Genomic DNA, 12,398 nt, shown 5'->3' on the forward strand with positions numbered 1-12,398 from the left:
CTATTTGCAAATGGTATCAAAGCTATCTCACTAATTGAACTTGCTCACTCACTCACTCAGATTCCCGCTCTGATGTTCTACCCATTTGCTGCATTGTCCCCCAAGGCTCAATTTTGACCCCTACTTTATTCAATGTCTTTCTTGCTCCACTCCTCACCCTTATCCAGTCTAATAACTTCTATCATATCATAACAGATATGATAGAAGTGTATAAAATAATGAGTGGAATGGATCGGGTGGATGTGAAGCGACTGTTCACGCTATCCAAAAATACTAGGACTAGAGGGCATGAGTTGAAGCTACAGTGTGGTAAATTTAAAACGAATCGGAGAAACTTTTTCTTCACCCAACGTGTAATTAGACTCTGGAATTCGTTGCCGGAGAACGTGGTACGGGCGGTTAGCTTGACGGAGTTTAAAAAGGGGTTAGATAGATTCCTAAAGGACAAGTCCATAGACCGCTATTAAATGGACTTGGAAAAATTCCGCATTTTTAGGTATAACTTGTCTGGAATGTTTTTACGTTTGGGGAGCGTGCCAGGTGCCCTTGACCTGGATTGGCCACTGTCGGTGACAGGATGCTGGGCTAGATGGACCTTTGGTCTTTCCCAGTATGGCACTACTTATGTACTTATGTACTTATGCCTTCCATTCTGCTGCACCAACAATATTCAGATCTTCAATCACATCTCTCTGACCTCAGCACATATCTCTATAAAGTATCCTCTTGGCTCCGTGATCACCAACTTTTCCTCAACGCAAAGAAAGGTGAGGCCATTCCCTTTACCACTCCTTCCCCCTCTTATAGATCGTTGCCCACTCCTGACCTGTATATAAAGACTCTATTAAAATTCTTGGCGTTCTTTTTGACAACCGCCTCAATTTTAAGCCCCAAATTGACTCGGTCAGTCACTCCTCCTATTATGCCCTCCATTGCATTCACTCCGTCCGTTCTTTGCCCTTCTTCTCAGTCTAGTAATTACTCATCTCGATTACTGCAACTCCCTTTCCATCAGTTTGCCTTTGTAGTCTTCTCAAGCGTCTACTACTTGTGAAATCCACCACTGCTCATCTACTTCATAACTCTAGACCTTTTGATCATGTCATTCCATGCCTTCAAGACTCTCATATTCAGTTTAACATCCTGACTCTTAATCTTCAAAGGAAGCTTGCTCACATCCCCGGACTACCTGTACTGCCTTCTCATTCCTTATGCTCCCTCTCACTCAATCTGCTCATCCTACACAGGTCAACTGTTATCCACCTTGACTTCATATGTATTTCTGCCATCAGTTAAATTGGACCTAAGCTCTGGATCTCCCTCCCCACTGCCTTCCACCTTCAACCATCATATGCCAATTTCAAAGCAGCGCTAAACATTCACCTTTTCACACTTGCCTACCCTCGCCCTTCCTGATCATTATCTCTCCCCTTCTTCTCTCTATGCTTGATTTCATGCAACTCTGCAACAATTTTACTTAGTAAACTGCATTGTAACCATTCACCGGCATTTTGCAGTATATCAAGCCTTGGCAAATAAAGTAAAACCAAGTAAAGGATCATGGTTTTAAGACAAGCCAGATAAGTTGTCAGAGGGTACAAGGAGAAGTGGTGTTTTCCCCAGGTTTATATCCAATCCTTTTTTGTTTGTTTGCATTGGGAGGAAGTCTTTGGATTTTCTCTCTGTTAGGACATGTATGAGAAACTGATTTCTGTTTCTCTTTCATTAGTATTGCTTTGCAGGCTGAGTCTGGATTTCAGGCTGGGGTGTCCAGTTTATAGTTACAACAAGAATAGGAAACCCTCCGCAGAAAAAAAATCAGTCACAAGAATGAAGGTGGTCAAAGGAAGGAGGAGTCACTACAGATAGCAGCAAAAGGAACAACCTTCCTGAGCCCGTACGCCAAGCTCCCTCCCTGCCCATCTTCAAGTCTTTGCTTAAAGCCCGCCTCTTCAATGCTGCTTTAGGCATCTAACTCTTACCTTTCAGGAAATCCAGACTACCCCAATTTGACTGCCCCTATCGAACTGACTGTTCACTTGTTCTTTAGATTGTAAGCTCTTTGAGCAGGGACTGTCCTTTTATGTTAAATTGTACAGCGCTGCGTAACCCTAGTAGCGCTTTAGAAATGTTAAGTAGTAGTAGTATAGCAGCAAAACTTTATGCAGGAATGGCCCGAATTGGCCAAGTTTCCGAAATTGTTGGGGTTGGTGGCAGGCGATCTAACACATCAGTTTGAAGAAGTGACAAATATTTTCTATCTGCAGCATGTCATTTTGCGTGCCACTGAAATCTGGATGACCCCTAATGCAGGCTGATTAGCACAAACTTGGTCAGGTTGGGTCATCCCTCAATAAATCTTTGCTGTATGATCTCTTGGGACTCCTCCTTCCTTTGACCACCTTCGTTTTTGTGTAATTTATAGCCTGTGTTCATTTATTCTGCATTTGGGGATGGCCTGGCTGGGTGAATCTAGATCTGATTCAAATGACTTTATTGGCATAATTGAATATGTTTTTGCCAAAATAATCAATTTAATGGTAGATTATGGTGCTCATTTTCAAAGTACATGGAGGGGCATATTCAATATGACGTCTCTGCTCAAAATATCCAAAATTAAAGTGGGGAATGTAGCCATTTTTGAAACAGCAAAACGTCTTTTATGGTTCAAAAATGGCTATTTGCTAGATGTTTTTCTGCTTTGTGTGTTTATTTTTTTGGTCCATTAAAAAAAAGAAGTCCAAGTGAAAAACACAAAATCAAGCCCTTGGAATGAAGTGGCTAGGGCTCTTCAGCTTGGAGAAAAGATGGCTGAGAGGAGATATGATAGAGGTCTATAAAATAATGAGTGGAATGGAACAGGTAGACATAAATTGCTTGTTTACTCATTCCAAAAATACTAGGACTAGGGGGCACAAAATGAAGCTACAAAGTAGTAAATGAATCATGTAATTAAACTCTGGGATTTGTTGCCAGAAAATGTGGTAAAATCAGTTAGCTTAACAGGGTTTAAAAAAGGTTTGGATGGCTTCCTAAAGGAAAAGTCCATAGACCATTATTAAAATGGACAGGGAAAATTCACTGCTTATTTACAGGATAAGCAGCATAAAATGTACTGTACTGTTTGGGGATCTTGCCAGGTATTTATGACCTGGATTGAACACTGCTGGAAACAGGATGCTGGGCTTGATGGATCTTCAGACTGTCCCAGTATGGCAGTGGCGTTCCTGGACTCGATGGCACCCGGGGCGGAGCGCCGATGCACCCCCCCCCCCCCGGGTGCAGCGCATCCCCCCCGCTAGATGACACCCCCCCCAGGTGCACGCCGCTGGGGGGGTGCCGTGGCGCGCGCCTGCTCCTCTGAGTTCGCTAAACTTCATTTGTTCGCTGCAGCTCCCTCTGCCCCGGAACAGGAAGTAACCTGTTCCAGGGCAGAGGGAGCTGCAGCGAACGAACGAAGTTTAGCGAACTCGGAGGAGCAGGCACGTGCTGCGGCACCCCCCAGCGGCATGCAACCGGGGCGCATCCGCCCCCACCGCCCCCCCCCTTGGTACGCCACTGAAGTATGGCAACACTTACGTACTTAAGGCTAGTGCTGGGCAGACTTCTACGTTCTGTGCCCTGAAAATGGCAAGGACAAATCCAGTTCAAGTATACACATGCCTCTGTATCACTCCATGGTGCAACCTCACATTGAGTACTGCGTTCAGTTCTGGTTGCCATAACTCAAAAAAGATATAGCAGAATCAGAACAGGTTCAAAGAACAGCAAACCAAAATGATAAAGGAGATGGAACTGCTCCCATATGAGGAAAAGCTAAAGAGGTTAGGGCTCTTCAGCTTGGAAAAGAGAGCTGAGGAGAGATACGATTGAGGTCTATACAAACCTGAGTGTTGTAGACCAGGGGACACTCGATGAAATTACATGGAAATACTTTTAAAACAAAGAGGAGGAAATATTTTGTCACTCAACTCTGGAACTCGTTACCAGAGGATGTAGTAACAGCGGTTTGTGTATTTGGGTTAAAAAAAAAAAAGGTTTGAACAAGTTCCTGGAGGAAAAGTCCATAGTCTGCTATTGAGCCACTGCTTGCCCTGGGATTTGTAGCATGGAATGTTGCTACTGTTTGAGATTCTGCATCTTGTTACTCTTCAGGATTCCAGAATCTTGCTATTTTGGGGGGATTCTACATGGAATGTTGCTACTAATTGGGTTTCACTAGGTATTTGTGACCTGGATTGGCCACTGTTGGAAACAGGATATTCGGCTAGATGGACCATTGGACTTACCCAGTATGGCTATTCTTATGATCTTACTTACAAAACTGAAGTTGTAAGAGGTCATGAGAACACAGACCTCACACAACTTGAGAAATCTCACATAAATAGAATTAATGGGTGATAGGGGAAGGCAAGAGCGGAGGAGGAAATTGTTAAAATAACATAGTAACGGAGGAAGTGACGTCATCGGGCTGCATGGACGCTTAAAAATGTAGCTCCTGCTTCCCGCAGAAAAAACGAGCGATTCTTACGCGGAAAAACGTCAGGAGAGCCGAAATATAGGCTAAAGTGAGCCCTAATAACGATCTGCAGCCATATATGAGCTTCGCTCGAGCGCGTCAAGACCTCACGCGGTTTGCCTATACCGGAGGCGCGACGGAGCCAAAAAACAAAATGGCGGAGGCAAGAAAGGTAACAGAATTAGCGAACGGAGGAAGTCCCAGTCCCCCAGGAAATCAGCCGGAACAGCTGAAAGATATGGAAATAGAGAGAGAGGAGGTCCCTAATTTGCAAACATGGCTGCAAAACATCAGCGCAGACCTGAAAGCCTTGCGAACTGAGGTGGCGACACTCGGGGCTGACCTACGAGGGGAAATTCGAGAACTGGGCACGCGCCTAGAGGATACAGAGACACAACTGGAGGCTCATAGCGAAACGCTGGGCGCAATCGACATTCAGATGTCAGAAATGCAGGGTGAGCATCAACAACTGCTGGAAAAAATTGAAGACCTGGAAAATAGGGGCCGTCGTAATAATCTAAGATTTCGGGGCCTCCCGGAGACGCCAGCATATCAAGAGTGCGAGCAAGTGATTCAAAAACTGGTTAGCGACCTATTATCAGCACATGGAGATGCGGTGGAACCAGAAACAGTGCAACTGGAGAGGGCACACAGAGCACTGGGACCAGCACGCAATAATCAATCCAAAGATATCATCGCCTGCTTTTCCAGTTATAAATTGAAAGAAAAGGTACTCAAACTGGCAAGGCAGGCCCCAGAATACAAATGGGACACGTATGCAATCGAAATCTATCAAGACCTGGCAGCAGCGACTCTGAGGAGGAGAGGCGAATTAAAACCCTTCACAAGATATTTAAGAGAGCTCAAGATCCAATACAGATGGAAACACCCCTTTGCTTTGGTGTTCTATAAAGATGGGAAATTACATCAGATTAAAACAATACAGGAGGCACGTATAATTTGCCCAGAGGCTGCGGGCCAGGATGAGAGACCAGCAACAACCCCTGGGAAACAACTCACTCGGAGCTCTGCTCCGCCAAAGTGGCAGCGAGCAGGAAAAGGCCCAAGGAGACTACAACGCCAGCAGTCAGCGTCACGAATTACTTGAAACAGTGGAGACTGATAAACTGGAACAGGATTTGATGACAATGTTACTGTCTCTAATGAAAGAGCTGCATAAATTGAGCAACTCTCCAGACATGGTTGAAAGGTAGTTTTGTTACTGTTATATATGAAAAGATTGTGGGAAGTTGAAATATGGCTCACTCCTCCTATTTTAGACACACACTGGGTTATACAGAGGTGTCTACACTAAGTAGGGGGACAAAGGAGGGGGGAGGGGACACAACGGAGGGGAAGGGAAAGAGTGGGAAAAGCAGAGATACGATATATGATTTGGTTCATAGGTATAGATTGACCATGACACATGTGGTGATAGAAGAGGACCAACACGCACAATAAGATACAATGGGAGACATTAAATGTATGTCACTCAATGTACGAGGATTGAACATACCTAGAAAACGGCAGCTACTGTTTCGGGAACTGGAGAGACTTCAAATAGACATAGGGCTGATACAGGAGACACATCTAAAACCCCGATATGAACAGCTATGCAAACATAAACTTTTCCCTTCTATTTATTTTGCTTCTAACACAGATGGTACGAAAAGCAAGGGAGTGCTTATAGCACTTAGTGGAAAGAAGCCCTGGGAAATAAAAAAGGTACAAAAAGACAGGGGGGGGAGGTACTTGCTGATTGTCTTAGCACTAGCTGGACGAGTATACACGGTGGTAAACATATATGGGCCTAATATACCACAAGGAGACTTCTTTACAGAAATAGATCAGGTACTTACTAAAAATATTGAGGGATCCTTGCTTATAGGAGGAGACTTCAATTTGACAGTCAACCCATCTTTAGATAACTCAGCCTCTACAAAAAAATATGCCAAGCAAGATAGGAAAAAACTTCAGGATTTTATAACACACTGGCAACTAATAGATTACTGGAGAAGGGATAACCCAGAACAGCGGGCATATACACACTTCTCAGCAGTACATCAATCCTCCTCACGAATTGATATGTGGCTAGGGGACGCTTCCCTGGTGGGGGTAGCAAGAGATCTACAGATTCTCCCTAGTACGTGGTCTGACCACTCACCGGTGATAGTTCAACTTAGTGGGCAGGGACCACACCGAAAAAACAAAGCCTGGCGCCTGGACGACGCATTGCTGACAGACCCAGCAAATATTTCCCAAATAGAACAAAACATTAGAGAATATACTCAGTTTAATGATAATGGGGAGGTGTCGCCAACCACTGTCTGGGAAGGGCTCAAGGCTGTCATTCGGGGTCACTTAATAGCATTGCGATCACGGGTGTGGAAGGCACGGGAAGCTAGAGAAACGGAATTGCGCCAACAGTTGGCCACAGCCGAGATTAAATTACATCAGGGGAAAGATCAAGATCTCTCTAGTCGCAGGGCAGGGATGCTTGAAATTCGTAATTACGGGACCTTGAATTAGCAGACCTGGCCGAAAAATTACAACGAGCTAGACAGACACACTTTGAATTTGGCAATAAACCCAGTAGGCTCTTGGCCCACAAACTAGCACAACAAACTAGCAGGAACTTAATAGGGGGCTTACGAGACGAGAGGGGTGGCATCCACTCGAATAATGAATTTATAGAATCAGCATTCAGGGGATATTATAAGGCTCTCTATAGGCCAGAAAATGAAGGGGATCAGGAAGAAATTACAAAATATCTTGAAGATATTGATCTTCCGACACTCCATGAGCCCGTGGCCCACAAGCTAGGAATCCCTATTACTTTAGAAGAGGTGGAACAGACAATCCGAGATCTGTCCCTCAATAAGGCACCAGGTCCAGACGGATTTACCAATAAATTTTATAAACTGTTTGGGAAACTACTAGCGCCCTTACTACTTAAAGTGTTTAATTCACTGGATGAGTCAACAGGTTTACCACCCACCTGGAATTTGGCCACAATTACAGTTCTGCCAAAACCAGGAAAAGATCCCCAACTATGCAGCTCTTACAGACCGATCTCTCTACTTGGAGTAGATTATAAAATATTTTCTAAGATCATGGCCACCAGATTGCAGAAATGTCTTCCTTCACTTATACATGAAGACCAGGCAGGGTTTGTACAACATCGTCAAACATTTGATAACATAAGACGAACCTTACAAATATTACAAGGGGCACAAATTACTAAAACACCCCTATGTATACTGTCGCTTGACGCAGAAAAGGCCTTTGATCGGGTTAGCTGGCCATTTCTCTTCGCGGTCTTGCAAAAAGTGGGCGTGGGGGGGAAATTTGTAGAATGGTTACATCTTATATACAAGGCACCAGAGGCAACGATTCGTATTAATGGGACTTTGACCCGACCTTTCCAACTCCATAGAGGCACTAGACAGGGATGCGCATTATCCCCATTGCTATTTGCTCTGGTAATGGAACCACTGGCGACCAAGATCAGAGCCAACCCGGACATCAAGGGCCTGAAGGGGGGGGGATTCGAAACTAAGATCTTATTGTTTGCAGATGACATTTTGCTCACCATAAAAGATCCGGTAACAGCCTTCCCGATCATAGGGGATGAAATAAAAGCATACGGGGCTGTTTCCGGATTTAAAATTAATTTTGAGAAGTCAGAAGCTCTTGATATAAATTTAAACAGTACCACCCTGAAATTATTGAAAGAGCAGTTCCCATACAGATGGGCCAGTAAGCATGTTAGGTATCTCGGGGTCAACATTCCACGACATCTGGAAGATATCTTTAATAACAACTTCCCTAAAAAAGTGCAGGACTTATTCCAAGAACTAGAGCGCTGGGAGGGCTTGAATTTATCCTGGGTAGGTAGGATTAATGCTGTAAAAATGGTGATTCTTCCAAAGCTCCTGTACCTATTTATAGCCCTCCCAATATCCATCCCAGACTCCTTCTTTCGGGGCTTACAGGGTAGAATATTCTCCTTTATCTGGAGGAGGAGGCCACCACGGGTACGACGGGAGACAATGTATCAGTCTAAAGATAGAGGGGGGATGGGGGTGCCCTGCTTTCGCAGTTATTACCATGCAGCACATCTGCGTATCCTGGCAATCTGGCTACAAGACACAAGAAAAATTTGGACCTGTATAGATCAGAGCTGGCTAGACCCATATCCACTCCGGGCAATACCCTGGTTGCCGATACATAAACTTAAGGAATTAACTAAAGAGAGCCCTTCAATTATCCAGTGGCCACTCAATACTTGGTGTAAGATTAGAGAACAATTTTTCCCAGAACGCATATATTTTAAACATACATATCTAAGATTTGCCCCCCGTTTTGGCCCGGGTAGAATAGACACAGCGTACAAGGAATGGGAGAGTATAGGGCTATGTGAACTGGGACAAATGCACGATCACAATCAATCAATATCATTCCAGACACTCTGTCAGGAACATCAACTTTCCCCACTTCAAGCGTTCCAATATTGGCAGGCAAAAGATTTTATTAGCCGAAGAGCGGCAGAGGAACTTAATCTAGAAGAAACACAACTGGAGAAGGGATTGACGGGTGGAGGAGGAAGAGGGAGTATCTCCAGACTCTATAAAGCGTTGTTAGCTCGCACCTACCCAGTAGAGTACTATACACATAGATGGGAAACCGCACTTGGGACTTCATATGACCCCAAACAGTGGGCTTTGGCCTTCCGATCATTGCTTAGAGTATCAGTGTCCAGCGCTATGGTAGAAAATGGGCACAAAATTTTATATAATTGGTATTATACTCCCAGTCGACTGGTGAAAATGTATAAGTCGGGCTCGGCTCTATGCTGGAGGAACTGCGGGATGGAGGGGGATATGTATCATATTTGGTGGTCTTGCACCCATGCAGCTCGATATTGGAAAAAGATATTGGACTTTGTAAAATTGGTGACAAGCATCCAATACCAGATGAGCATGGACTGTTGTCTTCTTCATTTTAAACCGCCAGCAGTCAAAAAACATGTACACCAATTTGTCACGCAGGTGTTTGTGGCGGGCAAGCTGGTATTGGCGGCAGCTTGGAAGAAGCCTCAGTTACCTGACCTGCCATCGGTGCTGGAAAAACTGAACTACATTCAATTGATGTCAAAACTTACTGCAATGCGCAAAGGACAATTGGCACATCACATGAAAATATGGGACATTTATAATACTTGGTTATCAACAAATGCGAACTTATAGAACCAATCATGCAAGCACTCTAAGAGGTGGGAGGGAATAGGGAGGGAGGGTTTAAAAGGTTTCTACTTGTTTAGCAATTGATGTTCATAGTCATAGCGAAGTAAAAATACTAAAGTTGTATTAATCCACTGTGAAATTTGATCTATTGCTATTGATGTTAATTGTGCAAAATGACATAAATAAAAAAATTAAAAAAAAAAAAGATAAAATAACATAGTAACATAGTAGATGACGGCAGAAAAAGACCTGCATGGTCCATCCAGTCTGCCCAACAAGATAAACTCATATGTGTATACCTTACCTTGATTTGTACCTGCCTTTTTCAGGGCACAGACCGTACAAGTCTGCCCAGCAGTATTTCCCGCCTCCCAACCACCAGTCCCGCCTTCCATCACCGGCTCTGGCACAGACCGTATAAGTCTGCCCTCCACTATCCTCGCCTCCCAACCACCAACCTCTCTTCCCCCACCTGCTCCGCCACCCAATTTCGGCTAAGCTTCTGAGGATCCATTCCTATGATGACTGGTACATGCAGTTTAATGCTCAATGATGTACGAGTATATCCTGTTGTATCTTTTTGTTGTTACTTTTTCATTTTGTCAGTCATCAATACAACGTGTAAATGTTAACGCAGAGGGTTTGCAAATCTACGCAAGCACCGATACTGCAAAATTCCAACACTAAAACAAAGTTATCGACAGATTCTGGAGCTGCTCCATAATGTCCTTTTCAAGTCACATTTCTTGTATCCTGTTTTGTATCCTGTCTGCAATTGCTTATTATGTATTTGGTGAGGTTCTCTGTGCATCTTGTGTATGTGACTGGGGTCAGGTATTCTGCAAGTGTACTTTCTGGGCAGAAGTTTCTTTCTTTCTTCTTTTATTAGTAAGAGAAATGCACAAACAGCCAAAATTCTTCCACACAACAATATTGCGGATCTTCACGAAACTACATACAGTCTGATACAATACAGTAATGATACACATGACTAATACAATCAAACATACTCGTGTGTGCCCATTCCTCTTGATTTTCTTTTTTTCTCCCCCCCCCCCGAAGCTGAAACCTTAGAGCCCAGCGACCCATCTTCCTCTCTCATCTTTTCATGCAGTGTTGTCTTTTGAATTACTGTGACAACTTCACAAAACTGCGCCTCCAAAGATTAACAGTCCAGCTTGTTCTGTATTTGCTGAGGGTCTGTGTGTTTTGTATATGACCGAGGTCATGTAGTTTCTCTAACAGTCCAGCTTTTGAAATAGCACAACTGAAGATTGTGTATGGGCACAAATGACGATGCGTAAAGCTTCCTACAGCCAATCAACTCATGACTCCTGGGGCAGGCTTGGTTAGCACCGAAACGCAGCACTGTGCTGAGTCTACAGGTTGTTCTCTAGGAATAAACTCTGTGTATGACTTCTTTGACGCCCTAGTGTTTTGGGAAGTGTCATTTATTCACCAGCCTGAACATCGTCTGGTCTGTGTTTTGCACGTATGGCTGAGGTCAGGTATTGTGCAGGAATCCGAGCAGTCAACTTGTGTTGTTTTTTTTGGATCTGTGCCCCCCCCCCCCCTCAACTAGGAGTATCCATGCTGTAGGGCACAGGTTCATCGCTATTTGGGTTCCGGGTGTTAATATTGGTTTAATAGGTTTGTTATATATGTTGTTGAGTGCATATTTTCCAGGATTTCTGTTATTTGTTTTATTTTTTTGTTACATTTGTACCCCGCACTTTCCCACTCATGGCAGGCTCAATGCGGCTTACATGGGGCAATGGAGGGTTAAGTGACTTGCCCAGAGTCACAAGGAGCTGCCTGTGCCTGAAGTGGGAATCAAACTCAGTTCCTCAGTTCCACAGGACCAAAGTCCACCACCCTAACCACTAGGCCACTCCTCCACAAATGACCTAGTTTTTCTCAGGTATTCTGCTAGTGCAAAGTTTCTGTGAAATTTCTAGCAGTCTAACGTGCTTTGTTTATTAAGCTGCACTACCCACTATTTATTTAACATTTTCTATACCGCTTATCTGACAAGCAAGGCACTGCGGTTCACAATCTAACAGGAGGTATATTTGCACTCTGAGGCACGTTGCACTGTTTGCATTGCTTTGCCTTTTTGTTCACTAGGTTGCAGCTGTTTGTGTTCTGGGTGTTAATGTTGGTTCAAGTAGGACAGAGTTGCTACATATGTATTGAGTACTCTTAATTTGAACTCCTTTTTTAATAATTAAATTGCAATAACAAAAGTAGAATAACACGATAAATAAGATATTGATTCCTTTAAACCCTCAACCCCCTGTCCCAACAACTACTACAGGACAGCCAATAAAATAGAGACAACTTGTAATCTTACAGTCCAATGCATTAGGGAAAGGAAAAAAATAAAATTCCCCCTCCTCATCCCCTAAATACTCCTCCCCACCAAATCCAGTGGAGGAGTGGCCTAGTGGTTAGAGCACCGGTCTTGAAATCCAGAGGTGGCCAGTTCAAATCCCACTGCTGCTCCTTGTGATCTTGGGCAAGTCACTTAACCCTCCATTGCCTCAGGTACAAACTTAGATTGTGAGCCCTCCTGGGACAGAGAAATATCCAGAGTACCTGAATGTAACTCATCTTGAGCTGCTACTGAAAAA

The sequence above is a fragment of the Microcaecilia unicolor genome, chromosome 5, assembly GCF_901765095.1.
Source record: "Microcaecilia unicolor chromosome 5, aMicUni1.1, whole genome shotgun sequence".
Taxonomy (NCBI): domain Eukaryota; kingdom Metazoa; phylum Chordata; class Amphibia; order Gymnophiona; family Siphonopidae; genus Microcaecilia; species Microcaecilia unicolor.